The sequence below is a fragment of the Salmo trutta genome, chromosome 23 (genome assembly GCF_901001165.1).
Source record: "Salmo trutta chromosome 23, fSalTru1.1, whole genome shotgun sequence".
Taxonomy (NCBI): Eukaryota; Metazoa; Chordata; class Actinopteri; order Salmoniformes; family Salmonidae; genus Salmo; species Salmo trutta.
The window spans coordinates 14,618,300-14,632,930 of NC_042979.1; positions in this window are offsets into that span (position 1 = coordinate 14,618,300).

Sequence of the window (14,631 nt, forward strand, 5' to 3'; positions counted from 1 at the left end):
CGTAACCTCTGCCACACATTTAACCAACACTCTGACACGCCACAATGTATTACACGTCTATTGCACTTTTCATAATAGAAATCTCAAACCTCTTCATAAGCAAAAGACTAACAAACAAGCTATATCATGACCGGTCAACCAATGGAGGCCAAGTCTTTGACAGCTGCATCCTCTGCAGATAGAGGGTCAGTTCATGGCTTGAGTGGAGAGAACTGGTCAGAGGATGGTGATGGAGTCTGCTGCTGATCCTGTAGAGGGCAAGTCTGGGAACCAGCCTGAGTCATATATCCACTGGACTTCTCTTCCACTCTGTAAAACACCCACTTAGGTGATGCCTTAGCAGCTCTGGGTGCCAGAAAAATCACCACACAAAGTTCAGAGTAGTAGCCAGTAGTCCTCTCTACGAGCCCTCTGCCTCCACTGTATTCCTCCATCTCCCATTCTATTCCACTCCTCACATGTTCTCAAAAGAGCAGGAATTGGCAGCCAGATGAAATTACAAAGCTATATGTGAGCTGTGGAGAGATTACAGCAGTTTTTCATATACTTGTGTATACAGTAGGGGGTGTCATTGTCATTTGAACAGGAAACTAGCATGGGTCCAATCCTATTGAAAAGTGCTAATGAGCGTTGATCCTGGGACATGTTTTGTACACCCACGTTAAGTGTGGATGGATCTCTTCCAGCTTGGACCACATTTGGGAATAGTGAATAGGCTACTAATGGTGAAACAGTTAGAAATGAAGCACTCTGGGGGACATTTGGGAGATTCTCTGTTGCTGGAACTTAATCTGTAAACATTTCAAATTGTGGCCGCCTAAATGCTGAAGTGTTAGGCCTTGTGTTGGTCTCATTGTAAGTAATACTCAGAATAGAATCAGAATAGTCAAGCTATCAACTTTCCACATGGCCATGGGTGATGATTACACAGTAAAAGCACTCCTTTCACCCTTTTTGTTTGCTTATGAGACTACATCTCCCTGTATCTACTTGCTGTATCTCTACCAAACCAATCACGTTTACATGAATACAATTCAATACTCTTGGACTAATCTGTTTTTGTCTGTTTCTCGTTTGATATGGTGGGATATTTGGTGCAAAAGAGAGTGATGGCAGAACAGAAAGACCAGAGAGGACTGGACAGAGGGTTATGTGATCTCTATATACTCCCCCAGTCCCCCACCCTCCCATACACACATTAGCCACTTCCTTGGACACCTGTTTCTCTGGGTCTTTCAGCTCTGAGCGCTATTTGCATCTCAAAGACGGCGGAATCCCACAACACGTCTCGCGTTAATGGATGTGCAGAGCCTGTAAAATGTGCAGCAGCACAACAATAAGGACAGCCTTCTCCCTCGCTCTGATGCATTTATCTAGACCAGGGTTTCCCAAGCTCGATCCTGAGGCCACCCCTGGGTGAACGTTTTGGTTTTTGCCCTAGCTCTACACAGCTGATTCAAATAACTCATCAAACTTTGATTATTTGAATCTCCCAGGGGGGCCCCAGGACCAAGTTTGGGAAACCCTGATCTAGACAGTCATAATGATCAGAAAAGCCATTTTCTCACTCTTTTTTTTACATCAAAACATCCTGAAATATTCTTTGACTTTTTGTTGCAGCTGTCTCACTGCCATAGATACACTGTAACTTAAGGTAACACAGACCTGAGATGTCTGCTCTTCATTTTGTGGTGTGTCCTCTCCATACACTTACAATCCTTTGTAACGGAATACATTTTAGGGCCTCTGTGGATAGTTTCTTCCGTGGAGATGATTTAGTTACTACACCCCAAGGAAAAGGAGAGGGGGAATCCTCTCTTTCACAGATGGCCAAAAGATAAAATATGAATTAGAGATCAGACGATGGAGTCTATGTCTTTCCTCCGAGCTACCATCATTGTGTCCAATTATCAGAGGATGCCTGTCTTTGGAAACTTTTCCATGGCTTCTCTCTTGTCTCCTTTTGGCCTTTCTCCTGTTTACCGGGGTAAACAATGTATCTCTTTCTGCTCTCCACCTGTCCCCCCCTGCTCCACAGAGACATTCAGACAGAGGCCCAGACTACAGGGGGCGTAATAGGAGACCAGTGAATAGCCTCTTAGCTAATCTGTGCAGAACAAGACTTGACCCAGACATGCCCCTAGAACCAACTCAACCTATGGGACCCAGACATACTGTAGCAGTGTAGCCCACCATAACCACTGAGGTATGACTATAACTAGCCACCCGTACAGACTCTCAACATTTACTTCTCAAAGTATATCCCCCAAAAAATGAAGAAATTGTTCCCGGTACAGTCATGTTTTAAAAGATTAGGATCCTGTGTTATGAATCCCTTGCTCATCATATTTCCATTATGTGATAAATGTTTTATAGGGAGATGTATGATGGTGTGGAGGGATGATCTCACATGGCCATATGTGGACAGTGTCTGTCTGGGGGATTACAGTCTGGTTTAATGAGCCCTAATGCTCCTCAAAAGCTTTTTGGTGACTGAGGGTCTCCCTCTCCAGTTATCCCAGTCATTCGGCCCACTGTCTCGCTGTTCATGAAGGGGTGCAGAGAGAATCTAGAGTTCAAGGGCACAGGTCAATGATATTACGACACTCTTTTTGTCTTGATTGGTTAATCTGACATGCAACATCTGAAGAAAAAATTATAATCTTGCCTTTATAGTGAGAACCACTACTATTGTGATGCTGTCTGAAATGTGCAAAAGTACATTTATATATACCAGCCATAAAACACTGCAGCATATTACTCTAGTTGTCACATGCAAGAGTGCAAAGTTCTCTTTTTATATTTACAAATGTAAAATGGAACACTCCCATTGAGGAGGGGCAAGTTAATTATAACTGTCACTTTGTTATTCATCATCTGATTGTCCTAAACCATGAGATTCAATGCCGCCACTGAATGAAATGGATTTCCCCAATCCATTCATATGATGTTTCCATGTCCTTCATGTCTTTGGGAAACAGCTTTGATGAACCCAAATTTCAGTAGTCTCCTCCTGCGCGTGTGGGACAGGAAGTTGGTTCAGAGTAGCAGGGGTCAGGGGTCAAACAGATGCTTTTACAGTAGACCAAGGACAGGAAGTGTATGTGTATTTTTATTGTGCACACTAGATAACACTACCCAGCTAGCATGTCATGTTCTGAGAACCATATGTTTACTAGAGCTTGGTAAGAGCGTAGTTGTTATTTTCCCACAACTTTATTGGAATGGTGCAGGATAGTTGCTTGAACATTAAGTGGGAATTTCAGCACTTCAGCATAACATTTCCTACAGGTTTCCTCATGGTTCTATTTAAAGTCATGTTCTCAAATTGTTCCATGAACGTTAAGAAACAATGTTCTTCTGTGCGAATTTCAGTATTTCAGCGATACATTTTCTACAGATTTCCAAATGGTTCTATTTAAAGTCATGTTCTCAAATTGTTCCAAGAACCTTAAGAAACAACATTCTTCTGTGGCAATTTAAGTATGTTGAGAGGTCCTTTGCATTGGGTGATGTAAGTTTCCTTTAACAATCAGTCTTCCAGATAGATGACAAGACACAGGAACCTTGGTCTAAAACTCTTTAGTAATAAAATGCAATTGCAGACAAAGATTCACATACAGAATACCTCAGTAGTCAATAGTAAAGATCTGTGTGGCGAAACAGGAGACCACACTCTTTATACAACCTACCGTCAATCATATCTTAACATTGTTGCATTGGATTAGATACAAAGTATCTAAGATGAGAAAAACATGTCTAGACTGTGGTTTCTCACTCTGCTATCTCGCCTTGAGCCTGTGTGACTATCAGCAGATGCAGACAATTCTCAGCCTGAGAACTAAAGCAGTACCCAGTACTTTTCCATCATTGTGCATTGCAAGCATACAAAGGTTATCACATATTTACAGTAATCATGACATTGGTGTAGCCCCACACCTGACCCCCAGGGTAACCCCCAACAAGTACTTCAGCATAACGTTTCCTATAGGTTTCCTGTTCTCAAATTGTTCCGAGAATGTTAAAACGTTCAATAAAAACCACAAGAAAAATGTTCTAACGTTCGGAGAACGTTCTAAGAATGTTATTTAATAACATATACATTCCGTTCTCAGCATCAACAAAATTCTTTCTAGCCTATATCTTGCTAACCTTTTCACCTGTGAGTTCCAAATATCTAACGGTCGCCCCAGCGTGAGTTGTTTTATGCAAGTGATGTCACAATGTACTCACTGTTCCAAAATGTGATTGTTACAGAACAGTTAACACGCGCTGCATTATAGGTTGTTTCAACTTGTCAATTTCAATTTATTTTCTAATAACAGTTTGAATTGAGGCGTCTTCCGCCTCATTAATTCACATAGAAGTAGCCATTTCAGTGTTGCGGCCAATTTATGTTTGAGGCTTTACTGAGCCGAACAAACTTCTCACTCTCTTCGAGGAGAGCCCAAGCACTTACCCAGTGTTTCCGCAGATCAAGTATGCAGACATTTGCGCAGTCTTGCACGAACTGGTATATTTTCTGGCTGGCTGTCGCATTGCCTTCATTGTTGTTTTCCTTACAAATAATAACTTTGGACATGTGTGCGTTCCTATCAAGGTAAGTGCCTTATTTTCTGTATATTGTGTTGTTGTTTCTACTATAGCATTCATTATGTATGTATGTATGTATGTATGTATGTATGTATGTATGTTCACTACCGTTCAAAAGTTTGGGGTCACCTAGAAATGACCTTGATTTTGAAAGAAAAGCAAACTTTTTGTCCATTAAAAAAACATCAAATTGATCAGAAATACAGTGTAGGCATTGTTAATGTTGTAAATGACTATTGTAGCTGGAAACAGCTGATTTTCTATTGAACATCTACATAGGCATACAGAGGCCCATTATCAGCAACCATCACTCCTGTGTTCCAATGTCACGTTGTGTTAGCTAATCCTAGTTATCATTTTAAAAGGCTAATTGATCATTAGAAAATAATTTTGCAATTATGTTAGCACAGCTGCAAACTGTTGTTCTGATTAAAGAAGCAATAAAACTGGCCTTCTTTAGACTAGTTGAGTATCTGGCGCATCAGCATTTGTGGGTTTGATTACAGGCTCAAAATGTCCAGAAACAAGCACTTTCTTCTGAAACTCGTCAGTCTATACTTGTTCTGAGAAATGAAGGCTATTGCATGTGAGAAATTGCCAAGAAACTGAAGATCTGGTACAACGCTGTGTACTACTCCCTTCACAGAACAGCGCAAACTGGCTCTAACCAGAATAGAATGAGGAGTGGGAGGCACCAGTGCACAACTGAGCAAGAGGAAAATTACATTAGAGTGTCTAGTTTGAGAAACAGATGCCTCACAAGTCCTCAACCACCAGCTTCTTAAATAGTACCTGTAAAACACCAGTCTCAACATCAACAGTGAAGAGGTGACTCCGGGATGCTGGCCTTCTAGGCAGAGTTGCAAAGAAAAAGCCATATCTCAGACTGGCCAATAATAAGAAAAGATTAAGATGGGCAAAAGACCACAGACACTGGACAGAGGTACTCTGCCTAGAAGTCCAGCATCCCGGAGTCGCCTCTTCACTGTTGACATTGAGACTGGTGTTTTGCGGGTAAGTGACCCCAAACTTTTGAACGGTAGTGTATTATATGGAGCATACTCTATTTACAGTTTTATTCAAATGTTTTCAAGTACTGGTAACAAATAATGTATTCCGATTATTGCATAGATTGTAATGGACACCTATGATGTGTGTAAAATACTTTTTTGAAGGTTGTACTGATTAAAATGAACTAATGCTAAGCTATTTGCCAGCTATGTGTGGTGCCATGTTCGTTGACATTATACAATGCATTCTGGGTGTCACATAAAAGTTTGTCAGACCAAAGATGCTATAATGAGGTGAGGAATGGTTCACTCATCTTTTGAGTAAACTTCCGGAAGTGAATGAAGGGAAGTGAATGATCATAGACGTCACACCCCCTTCAACATGCACACCCCCATGCAACATGCTCCTCTTATTATCTTTGGTTGTGGACTATAGGACAAAAGTGGGGAGAGCACACCCCGATCCACATCAACAGGGCTGTTGTGGAGCGGGTTGAGAGCTTCAAGTTCCGTGGCGTTCACATCACTAAGGAATTCACATGGTCCACGCACACCCGTACAGTAATGAAGAGGGCACAGCAGTGCCTCTTCCCCCTCAGAAGGCTCAAAAGATTTGTCATGGGCCCTCAGGTCCTCAAAAGGTTATACTGCTGCACTATAGAGAGCATCTTGACTGGCTGCATCACCGCTTGGTATGACAATTGCACCGCCCTTGACTGCAAAGTGCTACAAAAGGTGGTGCAGACAGACCAGTACATCCCTGGGGCAGAGTTCCCTACCATCCAGGACCTCTATATCAGGCAGTGTCAAAGGAAGGCCCAAAAGACTCCAGCCACCCAAGCCATAGATTGCTTACTCTGCTACAATCCAGCAAACCGTATTGGAACGTCAGCTCTCGAGACAGCTTCTACCCCCAAGCCATAAGACTGCTAAATAGCCAGACTGCTAAATTGTCAATTAATGGTACCAGGACTATATGCACTGAATCCAGCTTGCACTGACCTTACACACACTCACTAAACTATACATACACATCATATACACACAATAGGCTGTTACTCTGTCACAAAACCCTCACACATTCACAAGCACTACACACACACACACACACACACACAGTTGAAGTCAGAAGTTTACATACACTTAGGTTGGAGTCATTAAAACTCATTTTTCAATCACTCCACAAATTTATTTTTAACAAACTATAGTTTTGGCAAGTTGGTTAGGACATCTACTTTGTGCATGACACAAGTCATTTTATCAACAATTGTTTACAGACAAATTATTTCACTGTGTCACAATTACAGTGGGTCAGAGGTTTACATACACTAAGTTGACTGTGCCTTTAAACAGCTTGGAAAATTCCAGAAAATTATGTCATGGCTTTAGAAGCTTCTGATGGGCTAATTGACATAATTTGACTCAATTGGAGGTGTACCTGTGGATGTATTTCAAGGCCTACCTTCAAACTCAGTGCCTCTTTGCTTGATATCATGGGAAAATACAAAGAAATCAGCCAAGACATTATTTTATACCTCCACAAAGATTTTATACCTCCACAAGTCTGGTTCAGCCTTGGGAGCAATTTCCAAATGCCTGAAGGTACCACGTTCATCTGTACAAACAATAGTTGCCAAGTATAAACACCATGGGACCACGCAGCCGTCATACCGCTCAGGAAGGAGTGTCACGGTTGTCGTCGGTGAAGGAGGACCAAAACGCAGCAGGTACGTGTATGCTCATCTTGTTTTTAATAAATACAACATGAACACCAAAATAACAAAGAATGAACGATCAACAAAAACAGTCTGGTAAGGCACAAGACTAAACACAGAACAATCACCCACGAATCACAAACACACCCCAATATATGGGACTCTCAATCAAAGGCAAAGAGAAAACACCTGCCTTCAATTGAGAGTCCCAACCCCAATTAACCAAACATAGAAACACACACACTAGACTAACCATAGAATACATAAACATAGACCATCAACCAAAAACCCGGAAATACTAAATCAAACACCCTTTAAACAAACACACCACCCTGAACCACATAAAACAAATACCCTCTGCCACGTCCTGACCAAACTACAATACTAATTAACCCTTATACTGGCCAGGACGTGACAAGGAGACGTGTTCTGTCTCCTAGAGATGAACATACTTTGGTGCGAAATGTGCAAATCAATCCCAGAACAACAGCAAAGGACCTTGTGAAGATGCTGGAGGAGACAGGTACAAAAGTATCTATATCCACAGTAAAACGAGTCCTATATCGACATAACCTGAAAGGCCGCTCAGCAAGGAAGAAGCCACTGCTCCAAAACCGCCATAAAATAGCCAGACTACAGTTTGCAGCTGCACATGGGGACAAAGATCATACTTTTTGGAGAAATGTTCTCTGGTCTGAAGAAACAAAAATAGAACTGTTTGGTCATAATGACCATCGTTATGTTTGGAGGAAAAAGGGGGAGGCTTGCAAGCCAAAGAACACCATCCCAACCGTGACGCACGGAGGTGGCAGCATCATGTTGTGGGGGTGCTTTGCTGCAGGAGGGATGGTGCACTTCACAAAATAAATGGCATCATGAGGCAGGAGAAGTATGTGTATAGATTGAAGCAACATCTCAAGACATCAGTCAGGAAGTTGAAGCTTGGTCGCAAATGGGTCTTCCAAATAGACAATGACCCCAAGCATACTTCCAAAGTTATGGAAAAATGGCTTAAGGACAACAAAGTCAAGGTATTGGAGTGGCCATCACAAAGCCCTGACCTCAATCCTATAGAATATTTGTGGGCAGAACTGAAAAAGCATGTGCGAGCAAGGATGCCTACAAACCTGACTCAGTTACACCAGCTCTGTCAGGAGGAATGGGCCAAAATTCACCCAACTTATTGTGGGTGGTTGTGGAAGGCTACCCGAAATGTTTGACCCAAGTTAAACAATTTAAAGGCAATGCTACCAATTACTAATTGAGTGTATGGTAACTTCTGACCCACTGGGAATGTGATGAAAGAAATAAAAGCTGAAATAAATAATTCTCTCTACTATTATTCTGACAATTCACATTCTTAAAATAAAGTGGTGATCCTAACTGACCTAAGACAGGGAATTTTTACTAGGATTAAATGTCAGGAATTGTGAAAAACTGAGTTTAAATGTATTTGGCTAAGGTGTATGTAAACATCCGACTTCAACTGTACATACACACACTCACACACTTTTACACTCATTTGCTGTTGCTACTCTTTTCTTTATTTTATTATTTATCCAGATGCCTAGTCACTTTACATATCTGCAACAAGTACCCCGTACCTCTGCACATTGATCTGGTACTGGTACTCAAATCAAATCAAATCAAACCAATACTCCCTGTATATAGCTCCATATTGATCTGGTACTGGTACTCCCTGTATATAGCTCCACATTGATCTGGTACTGGTACTCCATATATATAGCTCCACATTGATCTGGTACTCCCTGTATATAACTCCACATTGATCTGGTACTGGTACTCCCTGTATATAGCTCCACATTGATCTGGTACTGGTACTCCCTGTATATAACTCCACATTGATCTGGTACTGGTACTCCCTGTATATAGCTCCACATTGATCTGGTACTGGTACTCCCTGTATATAGCTCCACATTGATCTGGTACTGGTACTCCCTGTATATAGCTCCATTCGTGTGTATTTTATTTTATTTAGCTTGTATTAGTTAGTATTTAATTTTGTGTATTCTTTTTAACTCTGCATCATTGGCAAGGTTTATAAGCAAGCATTCCACTGTAAAGTCTATACCAGTTAGTTGCATGTGATGAATACGATTTGATTTGATTTGGTGAGAGGAGAGTGTGCTTTTTGTTGATTTGTCGTTTGGGGAAGTTTGTTTTGTGTTTATCTGTCTATGTGTTTGCCACTAATCTGTGTTTGATCTCGAGTCTTTTCCTGCCATTGTTGTGTCACATCCCCACTGTCTCCCCTTTTCCCGTCCATCCAGTCCTCTCTCCCCCAGCAAGGAAACCAGGGGCTCAGAGAGCATACGCACAGAGGGGAATAGGGACTGTGTGTGTGTCGTGTGCACCATGGAACACTTGCCCTGATAAAGCTGGGACCATAGATATACAGTATAATTGCTGGGACACACACAGACAGACATACGCTGATATGAATTGGGAACTGCAGCAGCAACAGCAGCAGAGGAGCCAGTGATAAGAATGAGTTAGGGACAGACAGAGTAGAGGGGTTTCCTATTACTGGCTTCCCAGGGATGAGACTACTTGACCAGAGAATATGTAGGTCAATGGTACAACAGAGGCCAAATGTTTGTGGTAGAAATGAATACACATACAGGAAGTGCGTTTAACTCTGATTACAGTAAACAGTAGGCAAAATGGTACATGATGTCATACATGTGTGTGTATGTGTGTTGCAGGGAGCATATAAGGGTTGAATTGGTAGATACAGAACCTGAACCTGAGAGGTAACTGCAGCGACCTCAGAGTTCTATTATAATTGAGACTGATGACAAAACCATATGGGCGGCAGGACCTTTGGTCTCAGGGTACAATAGCTTATTTTGTTCCAACTGGTGTGGTCATGGGTGTTACGTACAAACGCCATAGCACGTGTGTGTGTGTGTGTGTGTGTGTGTGTGTGTGTGTGTGTGTGTGTGTTCTTCTCTGGAACTTCACCTCAGATAAAATGTAGGGTTGGGTTACAAAAATGCCTCGAAACCAAGACCTACCGTAAAACGGCTTTGACAATTCTCATGTTACATAGGGAGGATAACACACCAGAGGACCACTAATCTCACCATACATTTAGAATATTCCTCACAGTTTGTTAAAACTTTGGAATTCCTCCCTTTCTCCTGCCCACCAGTTCAGATGGTGGGAACGATACCGGTCCTAATTAGACCCCGGAGAGAAGAGTAGTAAAGCAGGGGGAGGAAGGGCCTCATGGTCCAATACAATGGCAGATATTACCCATAGGAAGAGGAAAACGCTGGCACTTTATTGCAGGTCTGTTGTTGTTGTTTTAGACAGCAGGGGCCAAGGCCCCGGTCCTTATCTCCATCGCCTCCTGAACAGGTTTATATGAATCAGATGGGATCCTCAAATCAGGGGAAGAGGCCAAAGTGATTGAGACAGAGACCATGTTCTCATCAACCTGAGTATTTCAATGCAATTATCTTTCTTTTTATCCTTTCTGTCTTGCCCCTCCTGTGCTCCTACCGCCAACTGCCACTGCTTGGATCAATCACAGTGTTATGGGAAACATGATCACATACTGTAGGGTGCTCCCCAGTCCCCAACATCTTATTTACCCAAACCTGAGGTCATGGCCTGAAGCACTGGTCCACATCCTGTGCCAGACAGGAAGTCCCAGTTAGCTCTGAATCTCTATCTTCTCTTCCCTCTTGGGTCTAAACTCTCTCTTCCTTCCTGCTTATAAGACTTGTTGGGGCCCCACCTTCATATGATGGTTGTTGTATTCTCTGTTGTATTAGCTATTTATACCCAATATGAAAACAATGGATTGGGATTTTCCCTGTTGTGCACATGTTTACTCTAAATATTCATATTGCACAGTCCCTCTTTATTAAAACAACAACTGAGGGAAAGGAGGATGCTTTATCTAAACAAGCATAGTTGTCACGGTCTTGGAAATGAGCGGACCAAGGCGCAGCGTGAGTATAGTTCCACATATTTATTTAAGTGAAACTAACAAAACAAAATAACAAAACTTACAAAGACCGTGAGGACGTAGTGCCCAAACACACTAACAAACAATCAATATCCCACAAAACACAGGTGGGGAAATAGCTACCTAAATATGGTTCCCAATCAGAGGCAACAATAAACAGCTAACTGCCTCTAACTGGGAACCCCATTAGCACCAACATAGAAATAGATATACTTGATCACGCCCTGACACTAGCAGTTCTGGGGGGGGGGGGGCAGTGCCCCTGTGACAACAATTTTGGACCCCCTTGTGGCCCCCCTAAATGTGGAGTATGAAATACTTTTTACATAACAAATTTTTGCTATCGTTCTTTTTTTACATCTGTTATTAGACAGTGGCAACGATGATGATTATGAACATGGTCTTTTGCCTGCTAATGCCTGCAATGCAGTGAAGAAAACGATATGACAACAATAACGTCTAATGTAACTGGCCCCTCTAACAGTACAACTGGCCCAAGCTTGGCCCCCCCCCCCAGTTGAAATGGTCTAGAACCGCCACTGCCCTGACCTACTACACCATAGAGAACCAAGGGCTCTCTATGGTCAGGGCGTGACAATAGTGAAGTGTGACCCACAAACAGAGACCGGACACTGGTGCGTCAGCCAAGGTTTAGAGCACATGTCAAACTCATTCCACTGAGGGCCGAGTACTTGATTGATGATTTAAGGTCACGAATTAGTAATTAGTAAGGAACTCCCCTCACCTGGTTGTCTATCCCACATGAAAGTTCTTCACTACTTCCAAGTCACTGTAAAAAAAAATGATGATATCTAGACTACACATTTCAAGAACAGATTCCTCTGGAGTCAGATGTGTAATTTAGCCTATTAAACACAAAACTTCTCTCAAGTGAGAATTAAGACGGTCTGATACCGAAAAAGAAAGGAAATTCTTGCATACTTCACCCATATTTATTTTATATTAGCAAATAAAGTAGAGTGTAGTTCCAGGAGTTAGCTACACCACTACATGGCAAAAAAACTACTGAAAACACTACCAAGATTTGAATTTACTTCAACTACCACCAAGCTACTGCTAAATGTAATTTAATTACAAGTTGAACTACATGTAGGGTGAATTCTGAAAGAGTGGAACATCATATAAACTGGGACAGCTTAATCCTGACGTGTTTATTTCTTGTTCTGACAAGAGAAAATGTTAACTATTGTTGCTAAACCCATGCAGAGAAACCACATGATCAAAATCACATCACTTCATTGTGACATCATAGAGGGGGGCAGAGCAAGTTTTAGATAGGAGCTCACGGTAAGATCAGTGACATAGTTTTTTTTTCTGCTTTGAAGTTAAGGCTATAAAACTGTCATAAATAATGCACTGTGCCCAAAGCTTGACTTGGACTGAAATAGATGCCGGTACAAATTTTGGGTGCCAGTACCATTTATATTTAGGTGCAGGAGCTCTACAATACTTTAGAGTTAGTAGTCTATAAAATGAACAGGAGCTCAAACAGTAGAAAATGTGGGGTCCCGGTACTCAGCTCCAGTGAGCTCCTGCCCAAGTCAAGCACTGACTGTGGAAACTGTGATGTTAATGTGCATACTATGTACTGGTGCATTAAAATACATAAAAAAATAGCCTATATTTTGTTTCAATGTTTTTGTTCAGTTATTTTTTGTTGTTGTCCCGCTTTACCAACCATAGCTAGCTAAAGTAGGACAGCATGGAGCAGCTAAAGTAGGAGAGCATGGAGCAGCTAAGGTAGGACAGCATGGAGCAGCTAAAGTGGGAAAACATGGAGCAGCTAAAGTGAGACAGCGTGGAGCAGCTAAAGTGGGACAGCGTGGAGCAGCTAAAGTGGGACAGCGTGGAGCAGCTACAGTGGGACAGCGTGGAGCAGCTAAAGTGGGACAGCGTGGAGCAGCTAAAGTGGGACAGCGTGGAGCAGCTAAAGTGGGACAGCGTGGAGCAGCTAAAGTAGGACAGCGTGGAGCAGCTAAAGTGGGACAGCGTGGAGCAGCTAAAGTGGGACAGTGTGGAGCAGCTAAAGTAGGACAGTGTGGAGCAGCTAAAGTGGGACAGCGTGGAGCAGCTAAGGTGGGACAGCGTGGCGCAGCTAAAGTGGGACAGAATGGAGCAGCTAAGGTGGGACAGCATGGAGCAGCTAAAGTGGAACAGCATGGAGCAGCTAAAGTGGGACAGCATGGAGCAGCTAAAGTAAGACAACATGGAGCAGCTAAAGTAAGACAACATGGAGCAGCTAAAGTAAGACAACATGGAGCAGCTAAAGTAAGACAACATGGAGCAGCTAAAGTAAGACAACATGGAGCAGCTAAAGTAAGACAACTTGGAGCAACTAAAGTAGGACAGTCTTATAGGCTTTTTCAATGGAGGAAAGAGATCTAGTTTACATTAACCACAGAGAAACAAACCGTCTCTCAGGTCAGGGCATGACAGTGCGTGGAGCTGGAACTGGTCTCACAGGACTGGGGAGGCGCACAGGAGACTGGGTGCGCAGAGCAGGCACAGGGTATACTGGGCCGTGGAGGCGCACTGGAGGTCTGGAGCTTAGGGCTGGCACACCCCGTCCTGGCTGGCACACCCCGTCTGGTACGGGGGGTACCGTGCGTAGAGCTGGCACAGGATAACCTGGGCCGAAGAGACGCACCGGAGACCAGGAACGCTGAGCAGGCACACTCCTTCCTGGCTGAATGCCAACTCTAGCACGGCAACGGTGAGGAGCTTGCACAGAGCGCACCGGGCTGTGAGTGCGCACTGGCGACACAGTGTGCATCCATGCATAACACGGTGCTTGCTCGGTCACTCGCTCCCCACGGTAAGCACGGGGAGTTGGCTCAGGTCTCAACCCCGACTTCGCCAATCTCCCCGTGTGTCCCCCCAAAAAATGTTTTGCCGCTGCCTCTCGGGCTTCCGTTGTTTCCTTGCCTGTTCCTCCCAGTATCGCCGTTCCGCTTTCGCTGCCTCTATCTCCTCTTGCGGACGGCGATACTCCCCAGGACTTGTCCAGGGTCCTGCCCCATCCAGGATTTCTTCCCAGGTCCAGTCATCCGGCCCACATGTTCATCTTGAATTTATTTTAACTCAGAACACTTCAACAAAAGAATAAACAATAACAAACGACCGTCACGTCTTGCAGGCTATAACGAGCAGTACAAAAACAAGATCCCACAACTACAGGTGGGGAAAGGCTGCCTAAGTATGATTCCTAATCAGAGACAGTGATAGACAGCTGCCTCTGATTAGGAACCATACTCGGCTCAACACAAAGAAATAGACACCATAGAATGCCCAC